The sequence below is a fragment of the Engystomops pustulosus genome, chromosome 1, assembly GCF_040894005.1.
Source record: "Engystomops pustulosus chromosome 1, aEngPut4.maternal, whole genome shotgun sequence".
NCBI lineage: Eukaryota > Metazoa > Chordata > Amphibia > Anura > Leptodactylidae > Engystomops > Engystomops pustulosus.
In genome coordinates this window covers 143,769,472-143,786,924 of record NC_092411.1, presented here as the reverse complement: position 1 = coordinate 143,786,924, position 17,453 = coordinate 143,769,472, and positions in this window count along the sequence as shown.

The window sequence follows — 17,453 nt, the reverse complement described above, 5'->3', positions numbered from 1 at the left end:
TTCACTGTAACTGATGGTCATACATGATGTCAATCACAGAGGAGGAGACATTCAGAGCTCCCGATCTTCATCAATTAATCAATTAATTTACATCTCATCAACCTTAAAACCTTGATTTTAAGGTTGATGCCATCACACTGGACGATTAAAGAACAAAATCCAGAAGGTTTGACAATATACTAGTAGTGGTTAATTAGGCCATTTGCTGATGACAGGTTTTATTTAAGTAGTTGGTACTAGTCCAAGTCAGCAAAGAAGATCCAACAGGATGCTCACTGCACTCTGGTCTCTTCTTCCCATAGTGCAACTCGGTTCCATCTCTTTAACAAGTAAGAGACACTCGGGCGTTCACATGAAGTAAATGAAAATATGAATCATTAGAGAACTTCATTGCATTGCACCAGTTCTAGTGTCCCAATGCCCTCGTAGGTTATTTATTAAAATATTAAATACTAATGCATGCTTATGGCGGGTTTCGACTTATGGTGTTTTTCTCATATATTCTATGTGCTCCAAAATTATGAGGAATCCATGACTGTTGATGCTTCTTTGTGCAACTATCACTCAATTCCTTGATTTCAATGTGCTGTAAGCAAGTACACCTGATGTTAATATTTTGTTATAATAAAGCTTTATTGAACTTAAAAATATTAAATACCAAAGTGAGAAGTAGGTTCTTATAGAGAAAATCTGTTCTTTGTTCTCCCAAAGTAACAGTACTTGAAAACATACTTTGAACCACAGACTGATACTTGTTAGCCCTGTAACATGCTGCAATTATGGCTATTTTAAGATTTAATAATAAATTAATGGTGGTAAAACGTATGCGTGAAGAAATGGCCTATTTTACAGATAACTGCACCTAGTTCACCACTTATTAATGTCAGTTTATACACTAGATTATACGTTTTTCCAGCACTTGTACAATATATACCACTGTGACACCTGATATTGTAGCTTTGGTGTCAACTTAACTTGCTTCACTTGTTGCAAACTTCTAAATGTTTCAAGCACACTTTAGAGATGTTACAGCTTTTTATAGCCCTATGTAATTACTACTATTATTACAATAGCCTTTAAGAAATTAGAGTGGTTTGTGCTTTCTTTAGCTCCATCCACTGACTTCTATTATTACTATAGTCAGTAACTGGATGACAGTTCAGCATTATTTCCTCAACATACCTTTTCATTCAAAATACAGTTTTTAAGTATACTTTATGCATGAAATATCCTTTACACTTAGTTCAATTAGAAGAAAAAAAATATGTTAAATTGCCACTTGGCAAATAAGTCATCTCCATGATTTCACATATCATAAAACATTGCAAACAAAATGCACTGCATATAAAACAGTTTTTATGCCTCTTGCATACTTTCTAGCATCTTTAAGTATAACTTTTTTATTTTTTTATCATAGGCATATGATGGCTTGTTGTATGCAGTATGATTAGTATTTTCAATAGCATACGGGGCACATTTACTAAGGGTCCACACACCGCATTTCCGTCGGGTTTCCCGACTATTTCTGATTTGCGCCGCATTTAACAGGGGTTTTTGGCACACGCAATCGGATTTTGGCGCAATCTCTCCGACTTTCATGCAACACAAATCGGGGGCATGGCCGTCGGACAAACCGACTGATTCGGACTAAGCACGGAATGTAAAATTCAAATTGTGATGCAATACATGCACTCACATACACCAGGAAGAAGAAGGTGAACTCTGGCAGACCTCAGCGGAGAAGCGATACATGCAGGATCTCGGGCACACGATCTTAGTGAATTGCACCGGACTTCATCATCATCGGACAAAGCACCTCGGGTATCGCAACAGGACCAGATAAGTAAATGTGCCCCTACGTTTTGGATAAAATCAGCATAATAATAGGAAAAATAATTATTTCCTGGATGGCATTAAATAAAATAGCTATCCCGCCACTTGTATTTTAATAAAAATATTTATTCAGTTCACCCTACAGTATGAAAACATGATACAATCTGCTGACTGGTCTTTGCCTTTAACTTAGGCTTTCTTAGCTGTGTGAGTCAGGAATGCAAGCCCATATAGTAGCAGCTCAGGCAGTAAAGAGGTAATGCTAGTTTTCTAGTTGTCTACTTCCTTTTTTGTCAAGTTTCTTGGTCTTATTTGTCTTACATGAATTTTCCTTGTGTTAAATTACACTTGTGCCTGTTATTCTAACATTGCACTGTGGTATGGAAGATGCGACTTTAAAAAAAAAAAGTCACAAATTTTGGAGCAGAAAAGCCTCACAGATGGCTGTCTGATAAATCTCCCCCTTTCTTAATACAATGCTTTCGGTTATTTTGTCTGCAAATTTCAGCCAAAAGACAGTTCCCCAGCAGGTTTTTTGGTTTTGTCTAAAAATAAAAATGTCTTTCCAGAAAAAGATTTGCAATCAGCAGTTTTGTCTGTTTGTTAAAATGTACACAACTTTTTATGTTTCTAAATAAAGCATTTTAGATCCAAAATATTGTTTTGTACTGCATTTTTACATTACTGTCTGAAATAAACTTTTTTAATTTTTTTTTAACCTGAAAATTTTTTTATGGTGGGAAAGTTAGACAGGTCTGTGCTGTTTGTTCTAAGGCAGTGAAAAATCAACCTCAATGTGTTTTTATTTTTCTAGCACAGTAACATCACTGGGGCACATTTACTAAGGTGTTTGCGCCAGTTTTATGTCGAGTTTTGCACATTATTCTAGGTGCAAACTGCTTGCACATGTATTTACGAAGTGCCCACGCCACATATGTGTTGCATGCGACCCTTTTTTGTCGCAACTACATTATTGTTCATGCAACATAAATTTCATCACTGAATGGGTGTTCCAGTGCACAGTCAGAACAAGCGCCACATTTACCATACAAAGTTCGACAGAAGGGTGTCGCACACTCTATGTTAAAGGTGCACCAGAAAAACAGTGGTGCACTCTGTCGGAACAGTGCATGGAGCGCCAGATTCATGAAGAACATGTGCCACAAATCATGAATCTGACACCCCCTGCACACTACACAGACAAACTGCACATAGTACAGACTGCACTGTTTTTAGTAAATGTGACCCACTGTGTTAATTTTCTATTTACTGTGACATCACTGTGTGCATAAAGATTTTTTTATGTATTAATAAATGTCATTTGGTAGTGGAAGTCCCATTACAAGTTTTGCTATGGTGCCCAATGGTGGCTAGATACACCCCCATATTGAACCAAATTAAACATCATTTGCCATTACTCCACTAAGGTTTCAAATATTCTGTTACATTATGTTATCTTCCATTTTCTGATTTATTTTAACATCATTTACATGTCTAGAAATTACTTTCTGTGAGGCATGTTCCATATGTGTCATACATGCAGCAAATAAACAAGCCATTGCCAAAGCAAAAGTCCAGGATACCCCAAATAAAAACCCCAAATAATTTTTTCCCACATTAGAGGTTAAACTCATAGGTTTGTAGTTTCTGGGGTCACAATTTAAACCCCTTGTTGAATATTGACACCATATTTGCTGTGCCTCAGTCCTATGGAATATACCATCTCCTCAAGGGATCATAAAGTATTGGAAATAAAGGTCTGTCTATTACAATATTAATTAAGCCATCTAACCCATGAAATCTATTTTATTATTTTGAAGTACTTTTAGTTTGGTTTATCAGGTGACATTTAAAGAGAATTCACATTATTATATGGAATTTGCCAGTCATCAAATCCGTCAGACATATGATTTAGCAGCTTAGTTTTAAACATCTAACTGTCCCATAATACATTGCTCTATAGGCTTAACATTTTTAATGGATAAAGTTCTTCAAAGTTAGCAGACATCTGTGGTTTTATGATATAAAGCCACCTTCTTAGATCTTGTATCATGCAGTTCTTTAAAGCTTAAAAAAGACCCCTGCATGGATTGAAATGTCACATGTCTGGCGTCCAGAATCAATAAAAGTTATTTGGACTATCTAACACCCAGAAGGATGCTGTCAACCCTCAATGTCCTGTTTGTGATATTTAAATTGCTGTTATTTAACAACAATGGTAGAAATATATTAATGGTCGGGAGCTGAAACAGTTTTAAACCATGAAATTTCCTGTAGTTTTATTGTTTTTTCTCTGTTGGACCCTTCCACACATGTATCTTTTTCACACAGGTAATGGGTTAAAATCTTTTGTGTGTGTATATAATTACCTGCACTTCTGATCATAAAAAGCATTTCAGCTTTTAGGATTCTTTAACTGAATCAAACTGTACATGGAATTTGTTTCTACACTGCTTAATTATGTATACCACACTATGCTATGAAATACTGTATACCACTACATGCTGTTAAATTGGAGAGTAAAATCCCTATTCAATGGGGGATATTTATCAGGACCTCTGCGCACCGCCAGTGGCGCAGAGGCCCTGAAATAATCGCAAATGCTAGCTTATTGCTAGCTTTTGCGATTATTTTCCCCAATCCACCACCTTCACACCAGTGGGGCGTGAAGGGGCGTGAAGGGGGGGGGGCGTGGCCGACCGAGCAGGGAGCGCGGCCAGACGGGAGTGGGCCGGCGTGGGGTGTTACTGTCCCCGCGCCTGTGCACTCGCTGCTGCCGGCGACTTTTCATCCTGCCTGGTGTAGGATACAGCTGCGCAACTGGCAGCCCGATGCATCAAGAGGCAGAAGCCTCTTGATGTATCGGGCTGCAAATTCACAGTGGCGGGGCGATCGTGCGCCACCGTATGATAAATATCCCCCAATGTCTTAGGCCAAATAATAATATAATAATAATTCTTTATTTATATAGCGCACACAGATTACGTAGTGCTGCACAAAGCATGACAAATTGGTCCCTGTACCCATGGGGCTCACAATCTAAACAACCTACCAGTATTTTTTGGATTGTGGGAGGAAACCAGAGGACCCGGAGGAAACCGACACATATGCGGAGAGAACATACATACTCTTTGCAGATGTTGACCTGGGTGGGACTAGAACCCAGGACTCCAGCGCTACAAGGCAGAAGTGCTACCCACTGAGCCACCGTGCTGCAAAGGAGAGCTCCTTGTTGAGCAACGTGAAATCTATTTTAGTCCCCAGCCAATTGAAACCCTGCATGCAGCTGTTGCCCTCCTGTTCTAAAATACTGGGAATATATAAATGCCAATCCAAGCAATGTCTATGTTGTTTGAATATCCTTTACGGTGTAAACTCCCTTAAAAGCAATGTCACCAATGAAGTCTTCTTTCTGCGAGATGCCATGGATTGTGCATCTACTTTCGTTATATATCTACTTGAATGTAAATGTGGCCTTCAATACATCGGCCGCACCATGCAATCCCTTAGACAGAGGATAAATAAACACCGACACAATACGAAAATAGGTTATTTACAACAGAGCGTTTCTAAACATCTTACTGTAAAACATGGGAAAGATTTCTCAAATATTAAGATTTGCCCACTGGAACAAATTCCAGTTAACACCAGAAACCGGTTTCAAACACTAAAAGTTAGGGAGTCTTTTTGGATATATAAGTTTCAAAGCTTATCCCCCTATGGCCTTAATGAAACTCTGGAAAGTATACGTTAATTTTAATTTTAGTTTAAAAAAAAAACAAAAAAAAACAAAAAAACCCTAGTTTGCACTTTTGTGTTCTTTCAATTATGGCTACACAAAAAAAAAAAAAAAACTATAAAGGTGCCAAACATTCCCACCATTTTGCCTGCAGCACACACCCTACATACCTTCGCTGCCAGCCAATCTGGTGTATTTATTTGTACATGCCTCCAGCTGTTAGTTTGTAACTTAATTAAGCTTAAATCCTGCTACCAGCCTCCCTGGTAAGTCCTGTATTCTGGTTGGATATATTCCCCCTTTATAGTATTATGCTCTCTGCCTTCCATTGTAATATTTCCATTTAACCCCTACGGGACACAGCATCTTTTGGCCTAAAGGACGCGGACCCATTTTTCAAATCTGCCCTGTGTCACTATAAGTGGTTATAGCGTGGGAACGCTATGAGAAATCCAGGGGATTTTGAGATTGTTTTCTCGTGACACATTGTACTTCAAATTAGTTTAAAAATTTGGATGAAATCTTTTGCGTTTAGTTATGAAAAAAAAACAAAATTTGGCAAAAAATTGGAAAAATTCTATATTTTCAACGTTCTAAATTCTCTACTTTTGATGCAGATAGTCATAGCACCCAAATAAATTCATAACTTACATTTCCCAAATGTCTGCTTTATGTTGGCATGGTTTTTTAAGATTCCACATATTTTACTAGAATGTTATGAGGCTCAGAATTTAGGTATCATTTTTCACATTTTTTGTAAAATCACCAAAACCCGTACTTAGATGGACCTGCTCAACTTCTAATTGACACTGAGAGGCCTAAATAATAGCTAGACTCATAAATTACCCCATTGTGGAAACTACACCCCTCAACGTATGAAAAACCACTTTTAAGAAGTTTGTTAACCCTTTAGGTGTTTTATAGGGGTTAAAACAAAACGGAGGTGCAGTCTGAAAATTGTAATATTTTTTCACAATACACTCATTTTGGGTGGAAAATTAAACATTTACAATGGATTAAATGAAAAAAGGCTCCACAAAGTTTGATACCCAATTTCTCCCGAGTACACCGATACCCTATATGTGGTGGTAACCTGCTGTATGGGCACACGGCCGGGCATAGAAGGGAAGGAGGCGCCATCCAAATCAGATTTGCTATGTCACATTGTACAGGCTATAATTTTTTTCTTTTTTTATTGAGGACCTATAGGGGCTTATTTCTTTTGCCACATGAGATGCACTTTTCTGGTACATAATTTTGGGGCATCTATAGCTAATTGGTGAGATTTAATTAAAGCTTTGTTGGTGGAGGAAATGAAAATCGTCAATTTTTAGGAACATTTTTATGTGGTTTTTTTTTGGCCGTTAACCATACCATAAAAATAGTATATTATTTTTATTCTATGGGTCGCCACGATTACAAAAATACTTCATTTATATATATTTTTAATTTTTTCCCATTTTTACTGAATAAAAAGTAATTTGGCAAAATTGTTGTTAATTTTAGCATCACCGTCTTTCATATGCATAACTTTTTTATTTTTCACCTCACAAATCTGTTTAAGGGCTTATTTTTTGCGAGAAGGATTGTTCTTTTTAGTGGTCTTATTTTAGATTGCGTAACTTTTTTAAATCACTTTTTAGAGCATTTTTAAAGGGCATTAATAAAAAATCATCTTTTTTTCAGAGAGAGTTTTTTGAGGTTGTTTTTTACGGGGTTCACTTTGCGGATCTAATAACGATTCTGTTTTATTATGCAGATTGTTACGGACGCAGGGATACCAAATATGTGGGGGTTTTGTGTATTTTATTCAATTGTACTGAATAAAAACTAATTTGGAGAAAATCTTATTCATTTTAGCATCACCATCTATTCATATGCATAACTTTTTTATTTTTTGGCTGACAAATCTGGTTAGGGGCTTATTTTTTGCGAGAACAGTTGTTCTTTTTAGTGGGCTTATTTTAGAGTGCATAAAATTTTTTAAATCACTTTTTAGAGCATTTTTTATAGGGTATTAATTAAAAATTATCTTTTTTTCGGAACGTTTTTTGCGTTTTTTTCCTCCGGCGTTTACCGTGCGGGTCCAGTAACAATTCTGTTTTATTATGCAGATTGTTACGGACGCGGCAATACCAAACATGCGGGGGTTTTTTGTGTTTTTATGTTTTTTATACTTTATTAAGTGTTTTTATGGGAAAGTGACATTTTAGGGGCTTATATTTTTATGTATTTATTTTTTATTTATTATAATGTGTAGTGTTAAGTGTTTTTGCATAATTTTACTTCTACATACTTGAACTTAAACCAGTGATGCTCTGATCACTGGTTTAAGTTCAATACACTGCTCTACAATACTATTTTATTGTAGAGCAGTGTAAACTGTCTGAGCAAGCTTGCGCATGCTCAGACAGTTTACAGCCAGACCCGGAAGGGTTCTGGCTGCCATGGAAACCGGGCAGCTCCGGGGCACATGCCAGTCCTCGGAGCTGCCCAGGAGAGGATCGGATCCCCCGGTAAGCGGCACGGGGGATCCGATCCATAGGGGGAAGACCCTTACACGCCGCGGTCATGCTTGACCGCGGCGTGTAAGGGGTTAACACCCGCGATCGGAGTCGGCTCCGATCGCGGGTGTTAGCGCAGGCTGTCAGCTGTACTAGACAGCTGACAGCCGCTGCTTCTGGTACCGGCTCCGTTCGTGAGCCGGTGCCAGAAGCAGGACGTTATAGTGCGTCCTGGTGCGCTAAGTATCTAGCCACCGGGACGTACTATAACGTCCTGGTGCGCCTAGGGGTTATAGACTTATATCGCCATCAAGCTTACAATTCTTATATATCCCTAATCCCCCCCTACCTCTATAATTATAGCTTCTATGTATACCTATTTCCTCTTATTTACATTACACACGTACTGTCCCCCATCCTCCTACCATATGCTCTCCTATTTATTGTCCATTGTTTTATAATTATATGGATTCTTTTCTCTATTAATGAATGTAGGAATTTTAGTCTAATTTTTAATCCATATTATACCTTCATGTATGTATATAGACCACTTCATGTTTTTTTACACATGTATACTGTTACTATGCATTTTTATTACATGTATGTTGCTTTTATTACATTATGTACACAATGTTTCCTACTCTTTTTATATATGACTACTATTTGACCATATAGGATCTGATGAAGAGGGATGTCCTCCCTAAAACGCGTCATCCTCATATTCATAAATAAATCATTCTGTCTATATGGAAGTGGCGCCTCGGAGTCCGATTTTTGTTTTCTGAATCCCTTGTTGAGTTTAGATTTCAGTTTAAATGTTTAAGAAATGCAGGCACTGCTTTTGGTAAAAATTAAAAATCTTCCTAAAATGAATCATAAATTTCACTACATATATACCCTGGTTTACTTTTCTAGTTCAGCATTCTCTCCCCAGTTGTGGTACCAGAGTATTTCTTCATCATGTTGCTCCAGTCTTGCTGGCTCCTGTTTTCTTAAATGTTGCTGTCAACCCACTAATGAACACTCAAATGTCTCATACTTCATAGGATTTGGTCCCCTATAACTCTGTGCCTGTGCAACAAGTTACTTTTGGTGTCTGAGTCTTCGGCCTGTTTGGTATTGACCACTTTGACCTCTGACTTGACCTCAATTTATAACCAAAATCTGAAAGCCATCACTCATACTGCAATTGCTACCAGCTGCCTTGACAAAACATATAGAAAAAAAAGCTTATTGACTACATGACCTTGTAGAACAACCAAGAAACTTAACAACCCACTGGAAAGTCCAGACTTCCTTGTGGGGATTAATTGAGAAGAACATACAATCTGCTAGATTCCATTCCCTAGTAAAGTCCGAAGTTAAATCCAGTACTTGGATGACATTGATAATGGATACGGTCATTTATAAAATGTGGTCAGTGGTCATGTCAGCTAAAATTACATTACACTATTCGACTTTAATAATGGCATATGTTTAATAATGGCTCAAATAAAATTAAAGATAGTAGGTACAGAATGCCAATGTGTAAGCTCAAAGAACAATACACTAGTCCACTATGTCCATGCTTTACATGAATACAGTGCTAGTGGCAAGAATTGTGGCAAATTAATAAGAAAAAGCTACACTTTTTAATACATTTGCAGATGTCTGTATGAGGTATAGTTTCTCTTTACAGCTGCTTTACTATGCCTATCTATTGTGTATAATTTCAGAAATTAACACTGAAAACAAACGGACCGTAATTTTGTTTTCTACTCGTTTTGATATCCTGTTTTCTAGCTAAACTTTTTTACAGTTGGTATTTAGTATCACAGGAAAGATTATAAGTATCGAGTATAAGCTGACCCAAGTATAAGCCAAGACCCCTGATTTTGCCACCAAAAACTATTGAGTATAAGCCGAGGGTGGGAAATGCATTGTTCACAGCCCCCAGTATACAGCCAGCCAGACCCCTGTAGTATATAGCCAGACCCCTGTAGTATATAGCCAGCCCCCAGTAGTATAAAGCCAGTCCCCGGTAGTATATAGCCAGCCAGCCCCCAGTAGTATATAGAAAACCAACCGCCAGTAGTATATAGCCAGCCAGCTGCCAGTAGTATATAGCCATCCAGCCCCCATGTAATATACAGCCAGCCCCCATGTAGTATACAGCCAGCCCCCAGTAATATACAGCCAGCTAGTCCCCAGTAGTATACAGCCAGCCAGCCCCCAGTAATATACAGCCAGCCCCATGTAGTATAAAGCCAGCCCTATGTAGTGTACAGCCAGCCAGCCCGGACATTAAAAAAAAAATGTACATACCCTCTGGCGTCCTTGATCCTCTGCGTGGCTCCTGATCCTCTGCGTGGCTCCTCTTCTTTCTTCTCCTTGCTGTATTAGCTGGCAAAGATGCGACCCCATGATCTGCCGGCCGGCGCACACTATGACGCCATCAGTAGCGATTCTGCAGCATTATAGTCTGCGCCGGCCAGCAGATCGCGTGAATGCGTCTCTTACGGCTAGTACATCAAGGAGAAGAAAGAAGAGGAGGCGCGCCAAGGATCGGGAGCTGCGCCAAGCAACAAGGACGCTGGAGGGTGAGTATGTAAGGTTTTTTTTTTTATGTGTGGGCTGGCTGGCCGTATACTCCAAGTTTACTACTTTAAGTTTATTTTTTTATTGACTCGTGTATAAGCCAAGGTAAGGTTTTTCAACTCCACTTATATACAAGTATATACGGTACATTGTGGACTTGAGAATCCTTTTAATCATCCTGAGATAAATGTCAATGGCGGCAAACCTTCATCTTTGTTGATCAGGCTTTATTTTTCTGTCCAGCATTCAGTATTTATTTAAGATATCATTATCTAGTAGTTTGGGTCTTATTAAAAAAACATTAATTCCAGCTGTGATCCAATTACCTCTGTCAATTGATTTACTACTTTATTGTGAGTAATGGGACAAGAGAGAATTTATAATATTAGGTGCCTAATTTAGTTGCACTTAGCTTCATATAAAGATGCATGGAATGAACATAATTGTGAGTGGCGATAAAGATATTATTGTCACTTTGGGACTCAACAAATTGTGAGCCCAAATTGACAAAATTTACTGAAACCAAAAATATTTATGTCAATCATTTATTCATTAAAATTCATTTCAGCTGAAACATAGTTACATGTGTTTGAACAAAATAATTGAGGTACACAAAGGATCAGGAAAAAGCATTCAAGTGAAATTAGTGAAGAATATGACAAATAGCTAGAAGTCTTCTGCACCTGCAATGCTTTTCACAGTATGACACAAACATGTTACAAAAGATACTGATCAAGTGCGTTCCAAAATGCAAAAAGTGAACAATGCAAAGGTTCATAAAATAAGGAAAGAGCGGGAATTAAGCAAAAAAAAAAAAACACTTTTTATCCCTTTAAGAATACAGTCTTTTTTAGTTCATTTTTCGCTCCCAACCAAGAGAAACGATAGAGAATCAATTCTATGTGCGTCATTGAGACACACATAGAATTGATTCAGAGACACAGAAAGAAACATCCCCGTTCTCTGCCTCTCTGTGATATATATTGGCGCAGCCATGCCGACATCATCATGTCACCGCGCACAGGCTGGCAGAGAGCCGGGACGTACCTCTGCTCATTTCACTGAAGACTGATGGGAAGAGGACACGGGGGAGTGCCGGACAAGGGAGGCAAGATGAATTATACGTTTATTGTTTTTAATTGCTCCTGGACAGCATAGGATTATATGGAGGGAAGAAGAACCTCCTGGACAGTATATGATTATGAAGGGGGAAGGGGTCTCCTGGACAATATATGATTATGAAGGGGGGAAGAATGTCCTGGATATCATATCATTAGGAGGGGGGGGGGGGATCTCATGGACATTATCTCATTAGGAAGGGGAGGGGATCTCCTTGACATTATATCAATAGGAAGGGGGGTACCCTGGATAGTATATCATTAAGAAGGTGAATTTCCTGGACAGTATATATAGCACCCTCCACTTTGTGTAAACTGTCGGATCCTACAGCAATTGCAATGTACTGTGTATATACCTTTAACTGTTATATGTTTAATAAAGAAAGGGGCCGACCTACCAAGGTGAGAGAGCAGCAATGGATTATGGGAAGAAGAATGGAGGAGTTAAGAGTCAGTCGGAGACAGGAAGAAGGAGTGAGCAGTCAGTAGTGTCAGTCAGTCTGAGTCAGTCCGCAGTAGCAGTCGGAGTGTTCAGCAGCAGTGAGAGGAAGTACACTGTAGGAGACAGTATTGATGCATGTCTTAGAGGAGTCACAGAGTAGCTCAGAGGAGCTAAGCAGAACAGCAAGCAGAGGTTGTGCCTGTAGTAAGCGGAGTGTAGTGCCGCTGAGTAACAAGCAGGGAACTTATTGAGGAGGATAGCTCACCAAGGTGCCCGGGATCCCTACAGTTCAAGTTCAAGCCAAAGTGTGCAAGTGTTTATTTGGCGCCGCCATCATCACAAGACAAGTTTTATACACCTGTTCCTCCATTCATCCCTTGAGAGCCAGCCCTAGTTGGGAAGGGTTTCTAACATCATGCTGACCTCAACACCTATCTCCCAGGGCTGAAGTCAGCAACTATTATCCAGACTGGCGTCACAAACATTCCCCCGCAAAGTCCTTTCCCTCCCCCCTACAAGAGTCCATCCATTGTCGGACCCCACCTTGCCAGGCTTGAGGTTCAGTGGCAGCAACCAGTCAACTGGCTGCTCCTTGATCGCATTCACCATTCCCTGGCATTGTGTGGGCTTTCTCCCAGAAAGATGAGTTTTTGCACAGTCAACTGCCATATCCCCATGGGTTTACTAAAAATGGTGGTGTAGGTGCAGTGCTGAATAGACAAGGAAGCAGAGTAGTGGGAGGAGGGAACGGGAGAGATGTCCGTCAATTCTTGGGAGGGCCGAATGTGAGTAACAGCACCTCCTGCCATGGAACCAGCCATAACTACTTTAACCCATTGGTCCACGTGTCAGTTGTGAGGTGTATCTTTGGACTAATAGCACTGTGCAGTGCACGTCTGATTTTGTCCACAACCTCTTGGTGCATAGCGGTGACCACTTGCCAGGAAAAGTGGTGGCAGCTGGTAACTTCATACTGTGGCACAGCCACTGCCATCAAATCTTTAAAGTTGCCCATCTCCACCTGTCTGAATGGGAGAACTTCAAAGGCCAGCAATTTGCAAATGCTCCTATTCAGCACCAGAGCATGTGCATTGGTCATACATGAGGTTCTCAGATTGTTAAGGCTTTGGCCATGCTTCAAGGACTGGTGGCACAGCATGCAAATGACAGGTGTTCTGCATTCTGTGAAAAAACACTAAAGACACCCTGAAGGATGATTTTTGTTTCCTGGCTTCTTGGTCACTGGCTGCTGCAGTCAACGACACTGCTACAGACTGACCCCTGTGCCTTGGTCCCCTTTTACTTGTTCTGTCAGCTGACAATGGCTTTCAAGCCACCACCTGCTTGTACGAAGTATCACTGCCTTCCACCCATGTCGGGTATAGGACCTTATGATTACACCAATGCCCTACTTCTCAGCCTTCATATCGTAGAAAGCCACAACTGTTGACAGTTGTGTTTCATAGTCATCAAAGATCTCTTCTGACGGTCCACCATCTATACCCTCATTCTTCAATAAAAATTCTTGGGGATCTTCAAAACCATATCTCTGCTATTGGGGCAGGGGCTGGTGCATGGATCACAGATTTCCAGCTAGGACAGTCATCGTGCAGCATGACTGACTGCTCCATGACGTGTGGCTATGGCTGAAGACGGTTTATTTGGAGAGATCTGCTCTTCCAACTGAGGATGAGTTTAGCAAAAATAATCCCACTGAAGTTGATGCCCTGTCTGCCATGTAATTGACCAATGCAGGTATATATTTATTGTTTATGTAATTTTGATAACAAAAACAGCAATAGCAGAAACAACACCTTTGCAATTAAGGAATCAAGGTATTAACCCCATTAACCCCTTGACGCTTGTTTTCGGCTTAATGACCAGACACTATTTTAAAAATCTACCAGGTGTCACAATAATGCATCACTTCATTTTCACTTCACTTCATTCCACTTGATTTTGACATTGTTTTCTCATGACACATTGTACTTCATGAGTTTTGTAAAATTTAAGTGAGAAGTTTTGCATTTCGATGTGAAGTCAGAAAAAATTCTTCATTTTCAAAGTTTAAAATGTTTTGAAAGTTAGACTACCCAAAAAAGCTTGATAACTAACATCTCTAGAATGTCTGCTTCATGATAACATGGTCCTCTCATTTGTCTAGGATGTTATGAGGCTCAAAACTTTAGGTGTGATTTATCTAATTTTTATAAAGACTCACGTTTTGAGGGACAACTCAGTTCTCTAGTGATTTTAAAAGGCCTAAAAAAATAGTAAAACCCCATAAATTCCTCCACTATGGAAACTACACACCTCTACATATGTGAAACAACTTCCATTAGGTCTATTAACTCTTTGTTAAGTGCTTCACATGGGTTAAAACAAAATGGAAGTGTTATTTAGAGGCTTTACAATTTTGGGGGGAAACTACATGTATTTAGGCCAAACATTATACTTTCACAATGAATTAAATGATGAAAGTTTGCTGCCCAATTTCTCCAAAATGTACCAATACCCCATATGTGGTGTTAAACTGCTGTATGGGCACATGGCCGGGCCAGGAATAAAAACAGTGCCTTTCAGAGCAGATTTGTATTGTTACATTGTACAGGCTATAAAATGTTTATTTTTTTGGTAATGCAAATATATGAGGGCTTATTATTTGCAGGATGTGATATACGCTGTATAGATAATTTTGGTTTTGGAGGTCTATAGCTTATTCATGAGATTTTATTAACTACTTCAAGGGGTACACAAACAAATACATCAACATTTATTTAGGATTTTTAGCCTCTTTTTGCTTGATCACCGTAACGGAAAAATAATATTTTATATTTATTTTCTGGTTCACTAAGATTACTGTCAGGCTTCAGGGGTAGTGGACCCACTAGACCACCGTGGACGATGATGTAAACGGTTTTCACAAGAGCCCGCCACAAAGCGGGTTGGACTTGCTGCAGCGTGGTACCACCAAGTCTTTCCACAGGTGCAACTTTGTCTGCGGTGACAGCCAAGGCAAGGTACACAGAGGTTAAGCAGAATTGGTCAAGCAAAAGGTCAGGACGGGTATCACGGGATCAGACTCGGGGATGTAGCAATAGGTCAAGGCAAGCAGCAGAGGAGCGTAGCCAGGAACGGAACTGGTATCACAATGGGAAATCACAATAATTGTACAGGGCATGGAATACAGCTTTCTCTAGAGCACATGAACGAAGATCCGGCATGGTGTGCAGGGAGAGGCTGGTTTATATAGAATTCTGGGAAATGACCAGTGCCAATTAATGATCCGCTGGCCCTTGAAATATTTACTGAAGCCAGCGCGTGCACCCTAGGACACAGGGATGCGCATGCATGGCTGGAGGACCGGGAACAGGAGCGGGGACAGGTAAAAAGCGTGTAAAAAGCGTGGGTGCCGCGCCATTAAGCGCAGATGGGCACGGGTGAGCCTGTGACCCGAGATATCGGTCACGGGAGCACTACGGTGATACCTTATTTATATAGTTTTTCTTATCTTTGCTCAGTTTTACTGAGCAAAACCAATTGTGGAGAAAAACAAAAACTTTTCAGAGGCATAATTTCAGTTTTTTTTTGTTGACAGATCTAGATGAGGGTTCATATTTTGAAAAAAGAGTTGCTCTATTCAGTTGTATCATTTTAGGGTGCGTAACTTTTTTTGATCGCTTTTTAGAACAATTTTTATGTGTATTTAATGAATAATTATATGACAAGCTACTTCCTGCTTCACCCTAAACACTTCTTCATCTCGACACAATGCCTGATAGCCTGATCTTATCTCAGTTTCAGAGTATACACAGACCTGAAAAAGCACTCATCTTGAAGTGCGAAATGTGTAGTCTTTGTTGTGCACCATTTTTATGTTCCCAATAAACGGACACCATTTTGGAAATATTTTGGATCAATGCCATTTCTAATACATCCATTTTATACTCCTTGGGGTACGTCAACGACTTACCCTAGCTTCATTTGTATGAAAAATTATATATTATATTTTTCAAGTTTTTTCATGTTGTTCACAGTGCGGGTTCAATATAGATTTATTGTACAGAGTAATACGGACATGGCGATAGAAAATATGTACTTTTTTGTATTTTTATGTTATGTATACTTTATTTGGTTTTTATGTCTAACTGTGGTGATTAGGCATTACACTTACATGCCACGGTCATGCTTGGCGTAAAAACCTGATACGGCGGTCATTAAGGGGCTAATGTACACTATTCACAGACAACAGCACATTTATGTTCTACGTATTAGTGTGCACTATTCATGGACAACATCACTATGTATGATCTATGTATCAGTGTGCATTATTAATTGAAAATAGAACTTTTATGATTTACATATTAGTGCCTTCTATGCACAGACTGGAGCAACTTTACAATCAAGCTATGAATGATGATTATTTTTAATTTTTCTGTAACTGAAAACTATACATAGACAGAACCTTCAAGATTTTGCTGGATAATGCTGTAAAAGCTAATGTTCCTATCCAGTCTTTTTATGTATTGCTGTATAATACTCTCAATCAGTATGAATATCCTTTCACAATTATTAGAGATTTCCATTTCTTTGTAATAACATCCACCTCCTCTATATACTTAAAGGGGTATTCCCATCTGGGCATTTACATTTAATTTAATTCATTTTCCATATGTAAACATTTCTTCAATTGTATGTTATAAAAAAAAAATGTTCCTATGTGAAGATAATTTCTCATAAATGTAGCCATTTTGTCCCTTAGAAACGAGATGGCTTCCTTGGTCAGACATGTGCTACTGAGTCCTGCCCGACCGCCTGGATTCAGGGATCATTACCACAGGGCGGCTGCGGGACTTGTAGTAACTCCCAGACATTTCATATACAAAAAACTTATGTCTCTTTGTGCAATCGCTCCAGCAGAGGTGGCCGTATCCGAGGACCATACGACTACATTTATGAGAAATTATCTTTACACAGGTAAAATATTTTTAATAACACCTAATTGAAAAAAATGTTTATATATGGGAGATTAATGAAACTGAATGTGAATGCCCAGATGAGAATACCCCTTTAAGGGCTCTCAAAAGCTTTTTCAGGAGTCCCTGCCTATCTGACTGACCCTATAACATGCGCTTATACTGCAGAGTCACATGTCCAACCTGGGCCAATCTCAGGCTTACCTATAGAGGACATTTCTGTGGTTGCCAAGCTGCTTTATTGGCTGCTTCAGCTTCTGCCTT